This window comes from Miniopterus natalensis, chromosome 4 (genome assembly GCF_054644295.1).
Source record: "Miniopterus natalensis isolate mMinNat1 chromosome 4, mMinNat1.hap1, whole genome shotgun sequence".
NCBI lineage: Eukaryota > Metazoa > Chordata > Mammalia > Chiroptera > Miniopteridae > Miniopterus > Miniopterus natalensis.
Window position 1 is genome coordinate 24,108,312 of NC_142084.1, and position 21,002 is coordinate 24,129,313.

The 21,002-nt window shown below is 38.0% G+C and overlaps 1 pseudogene; it reads right to left on the bottom strand.

The window, feature by feature from the left end:
- Positions 1-18,664: 18,664 nt before the first annotated feature.
- On the bottom strand, positions 18,665-20,203 carry LOC107525042 (serine/threonine-protein kinase MARK2 pseudogene; annotated as a pseudogene).
- Between the last annotated feature and the right edge of the window lie 799 nt (positions 20,204-21,002).

Here is a 21,002-nt window from a genome sequence, read left to right on the forward strand (position 1 = left end):
ATGAAATATGGCAGGCAAAACAAACACTCAGAAGACTTGAGCTTTACAATGAGGTCAGGAAACTTGAGAAGCTGATGACGAGCGATGAACTGGCCAAACTCCAGACCAAACAGTAGGGGTGTAAGGTAAATAACTTTCATCTGCTTGTGGAATGCAGGTCTCACCAGCTGAAAAGGGGTATTGAGGCATGTTGTGAAGTTACAGCAACCATGTTTATTGCTATAGGGTTAAGCCACTTAGAAAAATCTATTTTTCTTCCTAGAAAATAAAATCTAGCACTTTTACCTGCAGAGAGGAAGGGTTACAGGAATAGTCAAAGTGAATTTCTTCTTTGAATAATGGGGGCCTCATACTTAATTCCCTGGCTGACTTGAGATGGGCAGTAAAAACCCATTCAATATGCATAGACTGTAGACTGTTGGCGATAGCTGCAAAATGTGATTGCGTAATTATTGGAAGTATTGCTATGCTTTGAGATGATTGCTGAAATTGTTTTAAAAGTCTTCATGCTTAACCAAAGTGCTCTTTATGTTTTCTTAGTCCAGCTGAGCTGTACAATTAAAAATGTCAAGCTCCAAGTCTCAGGCATAGAATAAATAGGATACTGTAGGTCTCAGGACGGCCTCAGGTTCTTGGTGCCACATGCTTTCATTCAGCTGTGGCATATAACATATTGCATCACCTTCTTCTTACAAGTGAATCACAAGTTCTGAGATCAGGGCTGAAGACAATTACATGGTTTTTTTTGTTCCTTCCTTTAGAAATTTCACTAGTCAAACAATTAGAAACAATGCATTTTCCTCTCCTTTGGCAGTATTTGTTTTTTTTTAAAGATCAAGATCTATAAAGCCAGATGACTCAAAATCTCGTAACTTTTGACAAGCTAAGCACAATATCCTTCTGAAAGTTTAATTAGGCAAGGTACCCAACTAAAGAAAAACAAAAAGTGAAATGTATTAAAGATTATTAAAATTGTTTACCTCAGCAATTTTTTTTTTTAAATTACTGCAGCCAGAAGGAAAAAAAGAGAAACCAGACAGATGGACTAGTGAAAAATTAGTGCTTGTAGATTCAGTTGTCCAGAGGTTCTTTCTCAAGTGAGCAGAATATATTGAAATTTATTTAATGGGAAGAAGAGAAATCAATGGAAATCTTGTTAAAAACCTGTTTGGAAATAAAAACTTCATGGAAAATGGAAACAATATGATGGTTACAAGTGACTTAAAATGTTCAGTTCTGTAATAATTGTGGTTTTATTCATGTCCTCACGGTTTCTCCCACAGACTGGAAGAAGGAGATGGATACCTTTGATCTCTAGTTTTCCTCCCTCTACACATTCAACCCATCAGTAAATTCTGTTTTCTCCACATTAAAGCATATTCCAAAGTTTTCCTACCTCTACACATTCAACCCATCAGTAAATTCTGTTTTCTCCACATGAAAGCATATTCCGAATTTCCACTTCTTCTCCACTGCACAGTTAACACTGAGCAAACATCATCATCTCTAACCTGGGTGTCTGCAGCGGCCTCTCTGACTGCCTGCACACTCCCACTGTCCCTTACCAGTTTTGTCTTTCTACAGCAGCCATATTAGAAATTAATCAAATTATGGCCCTGATTGAAACTCTTCAGTGATACACTTAGAATGAAACCCTTATCTACAGCGTGCTGCGCGAGTCTGCACACGCCGGTCCCTCTCCATTTCTAACCTTACCACCTACCACTGCTCACCTCCTTCCCTTTTCTGCAGCTGATCTGCCCTCTAAACATGTTAGACTAAGTTCTTCCTCAGAGAATTCACTTTACGCTTGTTCTTCTGCTCAACTGAAATGGTCTTACCCCTGACCTTTATTTGCCCTACTTCTCATAATTTGGGATTTAATGGCACTTCCGCAGAGCCCTCCCTCCAGCACTCACTATCCCTTTACCCTGTTTTATTTTTCTTTCTAGCACTTATCACATGATATTGTCTATTTGCTTCTTTGCCATCTGTTTCTCCCAGTAGCATGTCAAGGCCCTGAGAACAAGAATCTTGTGCTTCGCTATACTGACAATACTTAGGGCAAGGCCAGAAACAGAGTGGGTTGGGTGTTCAACACCGATTAATTCAGTGAATTAGAAAATGGATAAATGAGGGCAACTAGTTATCGTTTTTCATATATTTTAAGCCAGCAAATGACATTTTTTTACTGTACAGATTTTCAAAGTTGTTATTTCAAAATCACTACCAGGAAAACAGTAATGTGGTCAGTAGTATAATTTATAATACAAAGTACAGGAATATCAATATGATATATGTGAAGGTGAAAGTGAATAAAATAACTCAGAATCTCTGTGCCATTGGAGGCAATTTCTGAACCCATATCTTCTTACTTGCTGTGGCTTAAAAAAAATCAGATTATGCCAGACTATCTGGCAGTCTAGGAATGTATATCTTTTTCCTTTCTTCTTTTCTTATAAAGTCACTGAGTATTTCTGATGTGTGGTTTGTTACTGCTGGTACTACTGTTTTTTTTTTAGAGACTTTGCTTTCATTGCATATATTAGCAGTTAATGCAAAGGAAAGTTTCAGAAACTTTTAAGTGTCGGTAAACCTTTTAGTTGTTTGACTACTTTTTATTGTCTACAGAAACAAATAACAGCGATGTAGCATGCAAACTAAGACAGTCTGGCTGGGTTTGATTCCTCATTCAAATTATGTCAACTGATCTTTTTATAAATTCTTCGTTTATAAAATATAAATAATAATGATAATAATGACATACCAAATAATGCTCTTGTGAGGGCTCAGTGAGTTAATAAATAGTCTTAGAACAATTCTTGGCACAATGTGAGTATTTAAAATGTTAATTTTGAGTTTCTTGTATAAACTTCCCTAGACAGAAATGATTACTATACTCCACAAAAAGAAAATTTAATATTAATGGCTACATCAAAGGATTAAGGTTTGGAAAACTTGGCTTCTGCTATGAAACTCATAGACAACAGTATGGTGGTTACCAGAGAGAAGGGGGTGGGGAGGGGGTAGTGAAGGGTAAAGGGGCCAAATATATGACGATGGAAGATGATCTGACTTTGGGTGGTGAGCACACAATGCAATATACAGATGATGTGTCACAGAATTGTACACCTGAAACCTGTATGACCCTATGAACCAATGTCACCTCAATAAATTTAATTTTTTAAAAAAGAAAGATACTATAGCCATAGTTTCCATTTCTACAAATCTCATTAAGGCTGCAGAGTGGCATGGCTTCAAAACATACTCCCACTTTCTAGGGAGTTTTTGGCTCTGGGTGGACAGTGACAGTGCTTTTATTTTATGTAGGGTAGGGGTTGATTTTTTGTAGAAGGCCTCAACACTTTTACTGCATAACCAATTTGACTGAACTGATTTGCTGTTTCAGTCAACTTGTCAACTGGTAAAAATTGAAGCAAACTAATTATGTACATAGTTGAGGTATTCACAGATGACACCCCATCCTTTGTTTCTTACAGCTTATGCATATAAACCTTGTGTCTATCAATGTAAATAGGCAGGACATATTCTGTAATGTATCTGAGGAAATGAGATTGGCATGACGACAAAGAGGAAAACAAAAGAGAACAAAGAGATATAGGATTCATATTATTCTTAAGTTTTAAAATAACTCTCAAATGTGACACTGACAATGTATTTCAGCTATTATGTGACATTGGTTTGTTGGTTTGGGAATCCTTAAGGTCTAATGATAGAAATTTTATTTCAAAATAACATAGTATTAGTGGCAAAGTGTGTGTGTGCTGCACACATGCAGTTATGTATGTGGCAGGGTATCTTAAAAATGATGGAAAAAACCCTGGCTTGGCAGACAGAACAAAGGTTAGGAGCTCTGTGAGTCGGTTATCTAACTTAGGTAGTGTTGTTAATAATGAATGCAGGTTTATAACTCTTACTTCATGAGCATGAGTATGCAAGAAAGGTCTGAGTCATTTTTCTTTTTTAACGTTCGTTTAAGTCTGATCTGACCTAATATTGCCCAGGCTGATAGACAATTTTATCTTAGACATTTTAAAGACTCCTGACCATGCTCTTACCCAAGGGTGTGCAAAGATCCCAAACATCTCAGCAGCAAAGGATGTTTGAGAAGTCATTCCCAGTTCTAGTCTTTACTTGCCCAAGACTACATGTTCCTTAAAGTAGCTCCTGAAATTCTGTTCATTGCTTGGGCTTGATTAGATAACAATTATCAGAGAATGCTGAAAAGGTCATTAAAATCTATCATTGGAAAAGCATGAAGATCATATTATTTTACCATTTTCAAATTTAATACATAAGAAACAGATAATCCCAGTGTTATTTAAACTAATATAGGCCATAGAGAATGATAGAAAATTCCCTAACAATTTTATAAGGTTAGCATAAAATAACACAAAATGCAATAAAGATAGTTTAAAAAATCTATAGGCCAAAAGTCAATATGAAAATAGATAAGAAATTTAAATAAAAAGGATTCAGCAATATATGAAAAGAAAAATAATCTATGATCTATTAGCACTTACTCGAGGAATGCAAGAAGAGTTTAAATATCAGGAATATGTCATAATAATGAATTTCATTAACGAAGTGACTGAAAAAATAAAATTCATTCAATAAATACTTTAAGGCAATTAATATATTCAACAACTATTTGTAAAAAATATACCTAAGGAACAAAAAAAAGAGCATAAAATTTGTTTAGGAACACTTATGATTTTTTAAAATTGTAAAACAGCAATTTAAATTCTAAATGATGAAATGCCAAAACATTTTAATAAAAAGCAGAAACAAGAAATACAGACATGTCCGTTACATTTCACATTGAATTTCAGGTTCAAGTGAATGCCGTAAGACAAAGAAAAGAAAGAAAGAAACAGTATAAATACAGGAACAGAAGAGTTAAAAGATTTCTTTTTATTATGATATACTTTTCTGACTAGAAAAACTAAGAGACTTTAGAAATACAATCTAGACACTATATTATTATAATACAATTGGGTAAAAGGTAAGTGTAAAAAACTTAGTACTTTTTCTCTCTATAAGCAATATTTTTTGAAATATAGTAGTGAGAAAAATTAGTAAGAATGATTTAGAATATAGAGAATTAGAAAGTTTTTATTAAATGTTATTATATTGTTAAATTAAGGCACCAGACCATGTGAAGAAAATTATAAAATTTTAAACACATAAAACAAGGTTTAAACAGAGACTCTTTCATATTGTTAGATAAGAAGGCTTAACATCACAAAAGTACTAATTCTCTCCAGATATCAGTAAAGAATTTTGACGTAATCTCAAATAGAATTCCTATAGGATATTTTGAAGGGAGCACGATTAAATAAATATTTTTATGTCTGTATGGAAGAAAAAGGGAAACATATAGGAAAAATAGCTATTTTCCTAGCAGGATTGTTTTATAAGTAAATTTAAGAATATAGCGTGTTTCCTCCTCATACTTTCACAGGTATTACCTTAGTGCCAGTTCTCATTAGAACTCAATTATTTTAATAGCATTTAACAGTGTTCCCCATGTAAGCATCTAGTTAACTACTCAAAATTGTTTCTTCCCTTTTTATAGAAACTGAGCCCCTACATTATTTAGTGTAGCAGTGTATAACAGCTTTTGTTTCATTTTGGAGTAGTCACTAAAATGAAAATAATGTCAGGTGGGGTCCCTGGAAAGCTCTTAAAAAGGAGCTGACTCTCTTGGGTCAATCTCCCCCACTCCCTTTGCCTTTATTTCTGATGTGTGGGATGTAGATGTAATATGAGTGGATGTTCAGTTGTTATTTTTTTCTATTTTTTAAATCCTCACCCAAGGGTATTTTTTCCATTGCTTTTCAGAAAGAGAATGAAAGGAAGAGGAGAGAAACATCGATGTGAGAGGCACATCAAATGGTTGCCTCCCACATGCCCCGACTGTGCCCTTGACCAGAATCGAACCCGAGACCCTTCAGTCCAGGGGCTGCCGCTCTAACCACTAGCTAAACTGGCTAGGGCTAGTCGCATCTTGAAGTGAGCTGGAGGATTTCAGCCATTCAGTAAATGATGACAGAACACTGCAGACCCCGGGTGGTGGCGGAGCCGCCATGCCATCTCACGTCTGCCTGTCTTTGCACTTAGCCCCTCCACGCTGTGCTTTCTGTTAAGCGCAGCCAAGCTAAATTTAGCTGCTACAGTGCGTCTTCATCCCATCTCCATCCTTGGAGGGGCTTCCTAGGTGCATGTTTAAGTAACTGGGTCCCCCTCCCGCTGGAAATGTTCCATGGCCTCCTTACTGCCTAGAGGGTAAAATCGGAACTCTTAGGTTGCTGCTTACTGTTCTCTGTTATATGACCCTGGTTAAGTCTTCAGCTCCGTCTCTTCCCCTCAGGTCCCTTTCCGGTATATAAAACTACATGAAGGCTTCTGAAAAGTCCTGTGTGATCTTCCAGGTTCCATGCTGAAGCCCTTTCTTGGCTATTTTAGGACTCTCTAAGTTCCTTTATCAATAGCTTTTATTTCAAATTTTCTATTTATCATTTACCTCAATCCCAACCAGACAGGGAGTGTTTTACTTGAATACAGATGGAATGCCTTTCTTTTTTTATATCCCTGTCTTTGTAAATTAATGGAAAATATCAGACATTCCATAAATATGTGTTGCTGCTTAGAATTTATGTTGACTAAATTTCCAAGCAAACACTTTCCATCTAGAGTTTCCTATACTCTGTCCCTTAATATCTCCTCAGACAGAGCCAGGAAACCCTCCTCCCTATGAGAATGCCCAATTCTGTACACACTGAGCACTTAGAATGTGTGAGATATGGTGCTGAGTACTTTACATGTATTTTCTCATACAGTGTGAAGACAACACAGTGAGATACATTATATTATTTTCCTCTTTATCTTGCATTTGGGGGAGCTCAAGAGATATAGAAAATAAGTGAATTGCCCAGATTACACAGATAGTGAGCTGTGAAGCTGGGGTTTGACGCCAGGCAGTGAGAGTCAAGGGTTCCACATATTGCACTCCTCCCTGGTGTAGCTGCTAATCTAGACTCAGGTTTTAATTGCACCTCTGCTGCTTATTATTTATGTGACCTCAGGGAAACCGCTTAAATTCAATTAATCAATTTCTTCATTCGTAAAATGGAGATAATAATTACCCCCCTCAGTGATATGTTGTGAGAAATAAATGAATTGGTGTTTAGATTATTCTAAGTCATTTCTTCTGAGAATATGAGGTCCCTTTGTTTATATTTTATGGCATTCATTTTGGGGAATAAAGATAACATGTTTTTTCAAATGAAAATATTAGTGTTATTCAATTTTCAGTTTCGGATGATTGCAATGAACACTCTTAAGGTTCTTCGCTTCAATAGTAGGACTGTGGAGTGAACCGCAATGAAACAGCATCTGCTCCAGCCCTTAGGAGGATTAACCAAATCTTCTCATAATTAAACAGATCAGTTAATTATGCATGCTCAATGAAATGACAGTAATGCTCATACCTCCAAGGATTTCACTTTAGTTGATTCTGACTGATTGAACACACATTTCTTATTTTGTTAATCAGAATTAACAAAAGATTTTTTTTTTGCTTCACCTGAAAATTTTACTTCGCATAAACCCTTTGAAAAAAATCCACATTTCTGAGAAAAATACTTAATTCTTAGATTCTTTCTAAGCCAAGATATAATGCAGAAGGAAAGTGCAATATTCAGGACTGACTAAAAAAATTATTCCCTAGTAATAATGCACATAATATTCAAGAATGATAGCACTTCAATGTGTAAGGTTATGAACAAAATCAAGAATTGAGCTATGCACAAACGAAACTTGACATCAATACTAAGTCTTTTTGGGAAATGTTGAAGCACTTGTTTAAAATACCACTAAGATTAACAGAATATAATCAGGTTGCAATCTAGCAACTTTCAAAATAGTGTTAAATGATAATACTCAAGTGTTCTACAGGAAAGCTACAAGAAATTTTGTTACATTCCTAAAGTGGGACCATGGTTTTGGAATATAAAAAGCAATTGCATGTGGTAATTTGTGACAGTTACCACTACTCTAAGAATTCCCAGTTGCATGGAGTTTTTAGATTCTCTGCAAGAAACTGAGTGACTGGTCCTCAAAATCCATAAACACAGGCCTGTATTCACACAGACCCTCCCCTTTGTAATTATGGCATCATTTCTTTAATAGACGTATCAAGAAATTAGCATTTATTAGTCTTCAAAGGGAGAAGGATTTGTTAAAATTCTGGACACAGTATTTGTTATTTCTCACCTGCAGAGCACAAGACTTAAACTGACAGCTTTTGAAAATAACCACCTTTATTGTCATAGTTCCAGACAAGGTGCTAAGGATAAGAACTGCACTGTTGGTGTGGCTCAGTGATTGAGCATGGACCTATGATCCAGGAGGTCATGGTTCGATTCCCAGTCAGGGCACATGCCCGGGTTGTGGGCTCAGTCTCCAGTTGTGGGGGGGGGTTGGGGGGGCATGCAGGAGGCAGCTGATCAATGACTCTCTCATCACTGATGTTTCTATCTCTCTCCCTTCCTCTCTCTGAAATCAATAAAGACATATTAAAAAAAAAAGACTATTCTGACACCCATTTGGCTTATCTGGGAAAAACAGCATCTTTTGGCTATTCTTTCTTACAACCACTCCAATCAGCAGTGCCTCTCCACCCTCCAAGTTCCCTGCTCTTTTCAGTCTTGTAAGAGACAGGAACTCTCAAGGATCTAGCATCTGAGAACTGGCCATGCATTGACCATTCATGCATTCACTACTGGCATTTTTGAGGCTTATGCTTCTTTCCATCAATTAAAATTCTGAAGGATCTGATTTAACTTGTCCTTCAGTTAAATAATTGCTCTAAAAGGTTATTTCCAACAAGTCCCTCTAATTTTAAGCTAATTACATTTTCTCCCAGCCTGTCAGTAAGGTGTGTTTTTTAGAGTAAGGATGGAGAATCAGGGTTTTAGCTTCTGGTTCCCTTTTATACTGTCCCTAAGGGTGGCTCTAAATGTCAACATTCTTTAAGTATCTCAAGATACAAATTTGTTATTAGTCACAGTGGCAGTGCTTGGACCTTTTTCTTCCTTCTCTTGTTACCTGTCTTGATTAATAAAATACTACATATTTAGTTTGTTTTCAGTATTTGCTACTCATGTCCCAGGATTTATTTATAACTTAAAAACAATCCTTTTTCCTTTTCTTTCCCATTTAGAGTTAAATTAAATTTGATATGAAGGTGGTATTTGATACATTTGCCAGGTTTATAGCATTAAATTATAACCCAACCACTTTAAAAACTTTTTTTTAAAAATGTATCTTTATTGATTTCAGAGAGAGGAAAGGAGAGGGAGAGAGAGATAGAAACATCAATGATGAGAGAGTCATTGATCAACTGCAGCCCGCAACCCGGGCATGTACCGTGACCGGGAATCGAACCCTGATCGCCTGGATCCTAGGTCGACGCTTAACTGATGAGCCACCCCTGGCCAGGCCCAACCACTTTAGGAGAGTGAATGTTTCTCAGTCTTTCACGGAAAGACTGTCATCTGTCCTTTACAGTTATTTACCCATTTTCCTGATATACACTTTTGAGATAGGTGAATTGAGAGTAGAATAAAATGTTACCATACTGTAGACAAATATATTCAGTAAATGGCTATAGAAAGTGATTTTTTGATGAAAGGAAAGTTAAAACAAATCTTATTTATACTAACACAATTGCTACCTTTTTCAAAGTGGGAGAGTTCAAACATGCTGAAAAATAGTTACATAGCAATATCTGATTTATTAGTTCAACAAATATTTATTGAACATCCACTTTCCGTGAGATTGTTCAAGGTACTGAACAAGGCTGTGACCAAGATGGACAAAAGTCCCTGACCTCATGGAATTTATATACTTACGGGATAAACATTCAAGACACAAAAACATATGAGTAAATATACTTACAAAATGTTAGGTTAAAGTGATAATAAAGAAAATATAAAGCAAGATAAGTGTACAGAAAACAGAGAATCACATGGCGATCAGAGAATGCATCTTTGAGGAGGCAACAATTAAACAGAAGCTAAATAAAATGAGTCCTTAAACTGAAAATTATCTTTGGAGTAATCTTCTAGGCAGAAAAAAGTGCAAGAACAAAGGTCTTAAGGCAAGAGTATTTGTGACTTGTTTGGGAAACAGCTGTGGAGCTGTTTGGAGAAGTAGTTAGAAGCCAGGTCACCCGAAGCCCAATAGACTATAAGAAGGAATTAAGATTTTGGGGAAGGAGTCATGGTACACCAATAGAGATTTCTGCAGGGGGGTGATGTATTCTTATTACATTATTCAGCATGCTGTATAGAGAATGTGTGTGGAAGAAGCAGTTGGTTTTAGATATGTTAAGTTTTCTTTGTAAAGTAGGCCATGGCATCCCTTTTCTCAGGAGTTCTGGAGAGAGGTCAAGACCAGAGAATAAGTCTGGAAGTCATCAGTAAACAGGGATAGTATTTAAAGCCTTGACAGTAGATAGATCACTCAAGTATTGTTACATATATGGAAGAGCAGATATCTCTATGCTCTGGGGTTCCCCAACATAGTAGTCAGAAAGAGAGTCACCTCAAAGTTTACTGGGGACACAAACACTCAAAGCCAAGTGTTTCAAGAGGAAGCAAGTGGTCAACTATGTCAATGCTGCTGAGAGTTCAAACAAGATTACTCTTGCCAAGTTACCATTGGCTTTGAAACCTAGAGCTTATTGTAGATACTTTACAGGATTGTTTTTAATGCAGTAATAGGAATAAAGCCTAACAGAATTCAGTTACCTCTCATATTTTTTGATAAAGTTAACATTTTGCCTTATGTGCTTCAAGTCTGTTTTTAAAATAAGTAAAATTTTACACAGGTATAGTTTGAACCTTCCTCTCCCTTTCCTCTGCCTTCTTTCCTGAATGTTTATATTATCCTGTCTAGGACTAGATTGTTTATATTATCCTGTCTAGGACTTTATGTTTGTAATAATAAAATGCTTTTTTGTGCTTTTAATGATTACACTGCGATTATCGAATTTCTACCTATCCTTTCGTTAATTGTTTTTAAAGCTCATCTTTAAAATATACAGATTTTCCACGTTGATACATATATATACCTATGTATATTAATAAATTTATTTTAATTATCAAAATGTAGCCATTATGTACTCAAAGTTATTTTTGTACTTCTCAATTTGATGTTTACATTTCTAATTTTTTTGCTATTATAAGTGATACAAAAAAAATCCTTGTATATATCTTCGTGTACATGTCAAAAAGCTTTTATTATGTAATTACTAGTACTCACATTCTCAATTTTATCTCACATAGTCAACTTCCCACAAAAAATAAGACAGGAGTCTATGCATATGATAAAATACTCATTTTGTCTTTCATATCTCTTAATTATATTCTGTTTTCTCCTGTGTGATTTCTTTTTATCTATCTTCTACTTCTCTATTATGTCTTTAGCTGTGTCTAGTGTGTTGATTTTGAATTTATCACGTTTTTAATTTCAGTATTTACAGTTTTAAATTTTAAAAGATCTATTTGATTATTTTTATAAACCCATTCTATTTTATAGCATCTTTTAAAAATATGTTTTCAGCTCCTTTATTTCTTTAATCATATGACATATATTCATTTCACATCCACTTTCAAATTTTCCTTCTTCTTGGGCTGCTAATATTTGTTTTTTTTGCATCTGTTGATCTTTCCTCAGTGTGTCTTGTTTTCTTGCATGATGTACAATATTTTATTGTGATGTCTATTCTATGAGAATCCTCTATGAACTGTTTTAAAAATGTCATTATGGTGCAGTTTGAGCCTACTTCTGCTTTGTATCATCCCAGACAAGTTTATGACTACCTCTCTCTTTATTATACTTTAACCTGCATGATTGTACACTTATGAGTGTCATAGGTCTGGGGACTCAATTTCTATTTCTTTTAAAAACATGTTTTATCTATGCTCTATGTGCCTATAGAAGAATGGATGGCATCTGCTCCAGCACAGTTCGCTTTGTTGATAGTAGTAGTATACTTTATTACCATTGAATTTTACATTTAATTAAGTCATATCTATCAATCATTATATTCTCATGACATTTTCTATTTCCATGTCATTCTCTATTACTAAATTCACCATGCTTTTGTAGCACTTCCACTTTTTTGTAGCTCTGCTCATATCCTGGGCCAAGTTAGAAAACAGCCCTTTGGTGATTAAATTCCCTGGGCATGTCTGGAAAGCCTGTGGGTTGGAGAGTTTCTTAACTGATGGTTTTATATATCTGTATCTGAATACATGGCAAAATAACTTGTTGACACTGTAGCTGAGTTTTTGAAGAGAGTCAAGTTTGGTATTTAAACCTCTAAGTAACTAAACTGTTCTAAAAATACACATTAAGTATCTGTTAACTTTTAAAACATAGTATTGATTTTATTCTCTTTCCCTGGGAAGTCATGGTTAGCAATGAGTTGCATGACCAGACTGATTTCATTCCAAGCCATTATGTCATTTGGATTGTGGGGCAGTGCTGTATATTACCGGGAAGTGACTGTCCACAGAAATGACTAAGTATTTGTCCTCACCAGACAGGCTTCTCTTTCTGTCCATTAAATTATGAAAAGATATCTTACTATGGCATAACAACAGGATTCGACTTGAGGTTTTTACCAGAGGGGCCAAAAGCATTATTTTCTAGGTGTAGTTAATGACAAAAAGAAATCCCCAAGATCTGTGTATGCAGGAGAAAACAGCAACAGTGGGCTACTGCTTTGGAGTTACCATTTACCACCAATCACTACAGAACACAATCAATCAGCTCAAAACTCAGATCTCCACTCCCCTGAATATTCTCTCTGCACATTTTAGTTTTTCAAGTCAGCGTGAGATAAAAAATTCTTCAAGTTTTCTGCTGAATAGGTAACTTCCTGGTGCCCACTCTGTGGCACCTCAGCTTTGAATTTTGCACTTTAAAATAAATGTTCTTTCAATGCCAAATAATAGATCTCAGTTCTGTGCTCTTTGTTAATCAAGTCCAAGAAAATTTTTGAAAAATATACTGGAGTTCATATGATTCCCTAGGGACTGTTTCAAGGCCAATGTGAAGGTAAGATTGATATGACACCCCTGCACATTCAAAAGTTACCCAAAGCCAGGACTTATTGGTTTCATGAGCAGTCAGTATGAGTGATATTGTTGATGAAGAAATTTACTGAAATAACTAATTGTGTACACAGAGCAATTCTTCCTCAATATGGTATCACTCTGTCATTCCTCAAGGAAAGATATAGTGAGAGTCACATGTGTGGATAATTTACTAAACCAAAATAAATAGGTATGATTTTTTCCAGATAAATAAGGTAGCTATTTCTGGAAGTAAAGTAGCTAAATATCAATAATAAATTGCCTTTTCAACTGCTTTTTTCTCCCCCCCTTCTGCTGTTAATGTGGTGTTACATTTGGGTTTTACATTAGCTTTCAAGGCTGCAGTTTAAAATTGTGAGTTCAGCCAATAACAAACAAACAAGCAAACTGAAAGAGTAAGCCAAGAATACTACTTATTCCAGGATTTCATAAATGATTCCTCTATTCCTTGTCTCTTGTGCCGCTGTCTGATTAGAAACAACAAATAAGAAGTACCCACTGAAGGTACATGAGTAAATCTTATCTGTAATCAATCTCAATTTTGACAAATATGCTATTTTCACAATAAAGCTAAACAGATTTATACCTTATTTGGCTACTGCACAAAAAATGTACAGCCAGTCCCAGCCTGAAATTCCTAATCCTGGAGACTCCTGAGTAAAGAAATGAAAACAGCCCAAGCACTCTGGAATGGTGAGAGAAGAAATATAGCAGATTCTGAATTCAGACCCATTCAAAATATAAAAACAGATTCACTAATAATGCATGCCATGAAGCTCTTGCTGATTATAGTATATAGAATATCTAAAGTATACGTCATCAGAGAGATGCAAATTAAAACCACAATGAGGTATCACTTCACACCTGTCAGAATGGCTACCATCAACAAATTAACAAATGACATGTGCTGGCAAGGATGTGGAGAAAGGGGAACCCTGGGACACTGTTGGTGGGGGTGCAGACTGGGGCAACCAGTATGGAAAACAGTATGGAGGTTCCTCAAAAAATTAAAAATGGAACTGCCTTTTTGCCCAGTGATCCCACTTCTAGGAATATATCCTAAGAATCCTGAAACACCAATCAGAAAGAATATATGCACCCCTATCTTTACAGCAGCTCAATTTACAATAGCTAAGATCTGGAAACAGCCCAAGTGCCCATCGGTAGATGAGTGGGTAAAAAGTTGTGGGACATTTACACCATGGAATACTATACAGCTGTAAAGAAGTAGAATCTCTTACCCTTTGGGACAGTATGGAGGGACCTGGAGAATATTACCCTAAGCGAAATAAGCCAGGCAAAGAAAAACAAGCATCACATGAGCTCAATCATATGTGGAATCTAAAGAACTTAATAAACTGATGAACAGAATAGATTCAGTGACATGGAAGCATGGATCAGACTGACGAATCTCAGAGGGAAGGAGTGGGGATGGGCAGGTAGGTGGGGAGAGATTAACCAAAGAATTTACTGTATATGCATACATGCATAACCCAAGGACACAGACAATAGTGTGGTGAGGGACTGGGGAGGAGGGGGGGGGTGGAAGGGGTCAATTTGGAGAAAAAGGGAAATATGCAATATTTTGAATAAAAAAATATATAATAAAATAATAAAAAATAAAAAAATATAGATAAGTATACCAGCGATTTTCAAACGAGGTATACTGTACTGTAATTTGCTTGACTTTCTAGTGGCAAGTACAGACTCCACTACACTCCAGGAGAAAATGTCTCTAGGGATATGCTACAACAGTGCCTCCTTATAACTCACCTAGTCTATATTCAATTTTCAGCTAGGTTTTAAGTATACATCAGTCTTACCTTATCTGAGGTTTCACTTACTCCATTTCAGTTACCTGCAGTTAACTGAAGTCAGGAAATATTAAATAGAAAATTTCAGAAAAAATAATTCATAAGTTTTAAATTGTGCACCATTCTAAGTAGCAGGATGAAACCTCCCATTGTCCCACTGTGTCCTGCCCAGGACACAAATCGTCCCTTTGTCCAGAGTAACCCAGATGGCTTCTTCCCTGTGAGTCACTTAGTAGCCATCTGAGTTATCAGATCGACTGTTGGGTTATCAAAGTGCTTGTGTTCAAGTCACCCTTATTTACTTAATCATGGCCCCAAAGCACAAATTAGGATATGCCAAAAAGAAGTCATAAAGTGCTTATATGCTTGTATGCATATCATCAGAAGGTTAATAGTAACCTAACACTTCAGCAAAATGGCCAAGTCATTCACCTCACTTCACCTTATCACATAACCATTTCATCATCTCACATCATCACAAAAAGAAAGGTGAGTATAGTGCATATACTAAGATATTTTGAGAGAGACCGCATTCCCATAACTTTTATTACAGTATACTGTTATAACTGTTCTATTTTATTATTGATTATTGTTGTTAAGCTCTGACTGTTCCTAATTTATAAACTAAACTTCATCAGAGCTATGTCTGTACAGGAAAAATATTTACATATAGGCTTCGGTAGTATCCATGGTTTCAGGCATCCAGTGGGAGTCTTGGAATGTACCCCCCATGGATAGTGGGGCAGTTGTAAAATAACACTGCATTCACACAATGATTTATGCTGAAGTGTTTTCTCATCTACTACCTCTTAGGAGCTATGTATAATTATATATTGCACACAATCAAGAGTTTGAAATAAATCTGGGTAACAATAAAATTGACACTAATATTTGTTATTTTTACCATATCTTGGATTTATAAACCAGTGTGTTAGTGACACAACACTAGAAGGAATGAACTGCACTTGGAAAAAGAGGATTAAAACACAAGCTTCATGATTACTTGAAGATAGGTTAGTAATAAATAAGTATCCAGGGTGAAACTATAAAGGATACGGTATCTCAGTCTGTTCAAACTGCTATAACAAAAACACCATATACTGAATGGTTTAAACAACAAATCATTTATTTCTCACAGTTCTGGGAAATGGGAAGTTCAAGATCAAGGCACATGCAGCTCGAGTATCTGGTGAACACAGGCTTCAGGGTTGGAGACTGTCTTCCCCCTGTGTCCTCACGTAGCAGAAGGGGTAAGGGAGCTGAGTCTCTTTTATAAGGGCACCAATTCCATTCCTGAGAGTTCTCACAAACAGCCCTATCTCCCAATACCATCACATTGGGGGTTAGGATTTCAAAATATAAATTTTGGGAGGACACAAACATTCAGTCTATAACAGGAGACAAGGATATGCACCGTGCAACCTGCACCCTTTTATTCTTCAAGGGTACAAGCTCTGGGAATTCTTTCCATCCAATTAGCATTACTCTAAACTTTCTAATACTTTGGTAGGCAGAATAATGCCCGCCCCCAAGATGTCTTTGCCCTAATCTCCAGGGCCTATGGTTATGTTGCCTTACATGGCAAAAGAGACATTGAAAATGTGATTAAGGTTATGAACCTTGAGCTGGGGAGATTAGCCTGGATTACCCATGGGTGACAATTTAATCACACTAGTCCTTAAAAGCTAAGAATGTTTCCCAGCTGTGGTGAGGGAGAGATGTGACAGAAGGACCAGAGAGATGTGGTATAGCTGGCTTTGAAGATGAAAAAGGGGGCCATAAGCCAAGAAATGAATGTAACTTCTAGAAGGTTTTGAAAGGTAAGAAAGTGGATTTCTTCCTAGAGCCTCCAGAAATGATTGCTGCTGATTTTAGCCCAGTAAAACTCCTTTCAAACTTCTGACTTACAGAACTGTATAAATAATAAATGTGTATTTTATTAATATACATTTAATATTAAATGTCTGTGATAATTTGTTAGAGCAGTAAAAGGAAGCTTATACAAATACTAAGGGCAAAACAAAAATGCATATCAATAAACATTTGAATTGACTCTTACATAACATTGTTTAGAACTTTTTTGTTTATAAATCATGATTTATGCCATTCAGAGGGGAAAAATTGGCTACATAGAAATAAACTTCTATGACATTAACATTTCAGTGTTTTAGTAAAAGGGTGAATAAAATATTAAGGAGACACTAGTAAATGAACTTAATAAGAGGCTCTTTGAGTTACATAAACTTATTGTCAAGAAGTCATTTTTCTCGCCCTTAAATGGGGGAAAACTAAACGCCTTTTAAAATAGAGTACTGTTTCTCTTCCATTCTGAAACTCTAAAAGATCAGAGAGGAGCTAAAACAGGCACTGGGACTTTAGGTTTATTATTTGATTTCTTTATTAATTTACTCATTTGTTCAATCATTCCTTTGTTGACCAGTCTTTCTTTGTTAAGCACTGTGCAAAAACTGGAAGATCAAATGAAATATGAGTAATACCTTTTCTCACAGACCTTTTGAGTTTCTGGGATGAGGAATAACACACTGAAATGCCCATTCAGGTCTTTGTGCAGAGGAAGGGTATTCTCCACAATGTACTAGTTTTAAAACAGATAATGTTGCTTCCTTGCTTACAACCCTTCATAGTTTGATCCCTGTTTTCAGAATAGAATCCACACTCCTTCCCATGGCCCAGAAGCTCTGCCCTTCGTCTGCAGCCGCAACTCCTGCTGCTCTCACTCTAGCTCACTACACTTTTGGCCACCTTCAAAAAACCCAGTTCTTTCCCACTTGAGCTCTTTCTTGAGCTTGGCTGTTCCCTCTGCCTGGAGCAGTCTTCCTCCAGGGCTTTGAAAGTCTGACTTATATGAAGGGAAAGTCCACCTGAGGAGGACACCGACACAGAGGGAAGTGAGCAAAGCCAAGAGGCCAGCAGAGAGGATTTCTGCTGAGGTCACAGAGCGCCCGGGTGATCAGCTGCATGACAATGGAGACCTCTGCCTGCTCCACCCACTGCTGTGCCCTGGTGTCTGGAACCCGCCCGCATGCTGGGCATTGGCCTTTTCCCGTTCCTCCCCCTCCCCCTCCCCCCCTGAAAAGGGCACATTTGTTACTGTTGCAGTTCCCGTAATAAAGCCCAAGTAATACATCACCAAACACTTCTCAAACTACAGGATGCACAGCCCAACTCTGTGCAGAGAATGAAAAAGAGTATCCAATACATCTTTCTGGAACATCAAGTTTATTACAAAATTTGAGAGAACCAAATACTTTAATAAGAACCTCCACAAACATGGGAGCAAAGGAGAGCAGGGGAGGGAGAAGGGCCCAGGAAAAACAGTCCAGTCTCTGAAGTTTCATTCAGAAGGGGGGCCGAGGGCTGGGACCACAACAAGGGCAGTCTCTCTTCTTGAACCCAGGTGGCTCCAGACAGTTCTACAAGCTCAGCAGGTATTTTTGGATGAGACGCTTCTGAAGGTCCTGGAGATGCTGGATACCCTCCTGATGGCACCTCAAGCAGAGAACTCCTCGGCAGTTTGCACACCTCCATTGTCCCCTGGACCAAGTCCTCTCACACAGCACACACACAGCATGTATTTCTGGCACCGCTCTCACCCACAACTGTTTGCGACCCCTGGCCGTCCACAATTTTGAAAATTTATACAGGCACGACTTTTGACCTTTTGAGATGCTTTTTTTTAGAGCATGGTATGCAGCATATAATTCTTAAGAGGGAACTGAAGACCCTCCTAGCCAGCCCCCGCTGGCCCTGGCTGTGACCAGAGGAAGACGCTGGGGTCCCAACACCACAGCTGGTGCAGTTACTGTGGCTGGTAGGGGAGGCCCCAGGGCCAGGCTGGAGGACTGGGCTGGGGGTAGCCATCCCTGACTCTGGGCCGGGAAGAGGTGTGGTGGTCCTCACCTCCACACTGGCTGGAGGAGTGGGCTTCCTTGCGTCCGTGGTGGTCGGGGAAGTGGTCTTCCTCACTTCTATGATGGCTGGAGGAATGGTATTCCTGGATTTCAGGCTGTCCGGGGGAGTGGGCATCCTGGATTTCAGGGTGCCTGGGGGAGTGGGCATCCTCACTTCCTTGATGGCTGGGTGTCTGGCAGGGTCTTCTGTCTTCTGTCCTGAGGCCTGAAGCTGCCCCTGGGTTAGGGGAAGACTGAGGTTGGGGTCAGTAGAGAGGCAGGGCCTTACTTTGATCCTGCGGCCCACCATCCTGTTTTTCATACTGTCTAGGATTAGATATGTACCCATAACATCGTTATACATTCTTTCTGTCACCGCCCGCTGTACTTCCTGCTGCTCAAACCCCAGATTCTTCATTTTTTCTGTGACCTGGGGGTCCAAGTCACCCTGGGGGGGCTCACTGTATGGCTGTAGTTCCTCCGTCTGGCCAATGTTGACCCAGGGGTCCTTCATTATGTCTTTCAGGCATGGTCTTTGGCTGGGGTCAACTGTCATTAATTTTGTTAAAATTTTTTGACAGTCTAGGGACAAAAAGTGTGGTATATGGAAGTGCCCACTCAATGCCCGCTCTGTCTTTTCTTCAAGTGTGTCTCCCTCAAAGGGCACTTTCCCGGTTAGCATCTCGTAGAGAACTACCCCCATGCTCCAGACATCAGCCTGCCGCCCATCATAGAGTTTGTGCTCCAATATCTCTGGGGCCATATAGGAGATGGTGCCACAGAAGGTGTGCAATTTATCACCTGTAAGTTGCGTACTGAGCCCAAAGTCGGCTAACTTAACATTCATGTAACAGTCTACAAGAATGTTCTCGGGCTTGAGGTCCCTGTGGGCGATGCTCCTCTGGTGGCAGTACTGCACCGCTGAGAGCAGCTGCCGGAACACGCCTCGGGCTTCCTCCTCCGCCATGGGGCCACAGTTCTCCAAGTAAGCAAGTAAGTCCCCTCCACTCACGTGCTCCAGGAACAGATACAGCTTGTTCTCGGTGGTAATCACCTCAAACAACTTCAGGATGTTTGGGTGATTTAACTCCTTGAGACACTGGACTTCTCGAAGTCTAGAGGAGCCTCGCTGCCTCATAACTTTCACAGCCACCTCAGTGCCGGTCAAAGTGTGCCGGGCCAACCTCACCTCGGCAAAGGATCCCTTGCCAATGGTGTGCAGGAGGCTGTAATTACCGATATGGCACTCCTGGTTGGCAGAGAGGGCCGCAAAGTCATCAGGCATTGTGGCTCAAAAACAAATAACAAAATAAAAAATTAAAAAAATAAAAATTAAAATAAAGTTTAAATTAAAAAAATAATAAATAAAAATAACAAAAATATAAACAAAATAAAATAAAATAAAAAACACAAAAATTAAAAAAGAAAAAGTAACAACAATAAATAAAAATAAGAAAAAAGAAACAAAATGAAAACAAAGCAAAACGACAAAGTAAGCCAAAGAGTCCAACTCCAACAGGTCACTACCAATAAGCTTCCTGGGGTATAACGGACAAAAACCTGGCCCCAGCCGGGGCCTTTTATAGGAGTGGTTTGTCATCCCATCACAATGGCGCCTTATGAGGCGGTCAGAGCAAGAAATGGACCAATCATGCTGGGGTTAAGCCACAGTGGTTTTCTCACTCTTTGGGCTCATGCCCTTTTTACTCTGAAAAAAATATTAAAAAACCCTAAAGAGCTTTATGTTTATGTGGGGTATTAAAGATTGACATTTACTTTATAAGAAATAAAAATCTGTAAGATGCCCCAAAACATAAATAAATGAAAAGTTTGACTCTTCTCATGCTCCAGGTCTCAGTTCAAATATCACCTGCTCAGAAAGCGCTTCCTGATCCATCCATTCCTATGAACCTCAGCCAGCCCATCACTTTGTCATCTTCATAGCACTGACCACAGTGTATCTGAGTCTTGTTACTGTTTGTCCTTCCCATGAAGTGAGGAGCATGACTATAGTGTTTCTTGTGTCTAGCAGGGTGAGTGGCAACATAATATGTGTTTAATACCTACTTGTTTACTGGATTAAC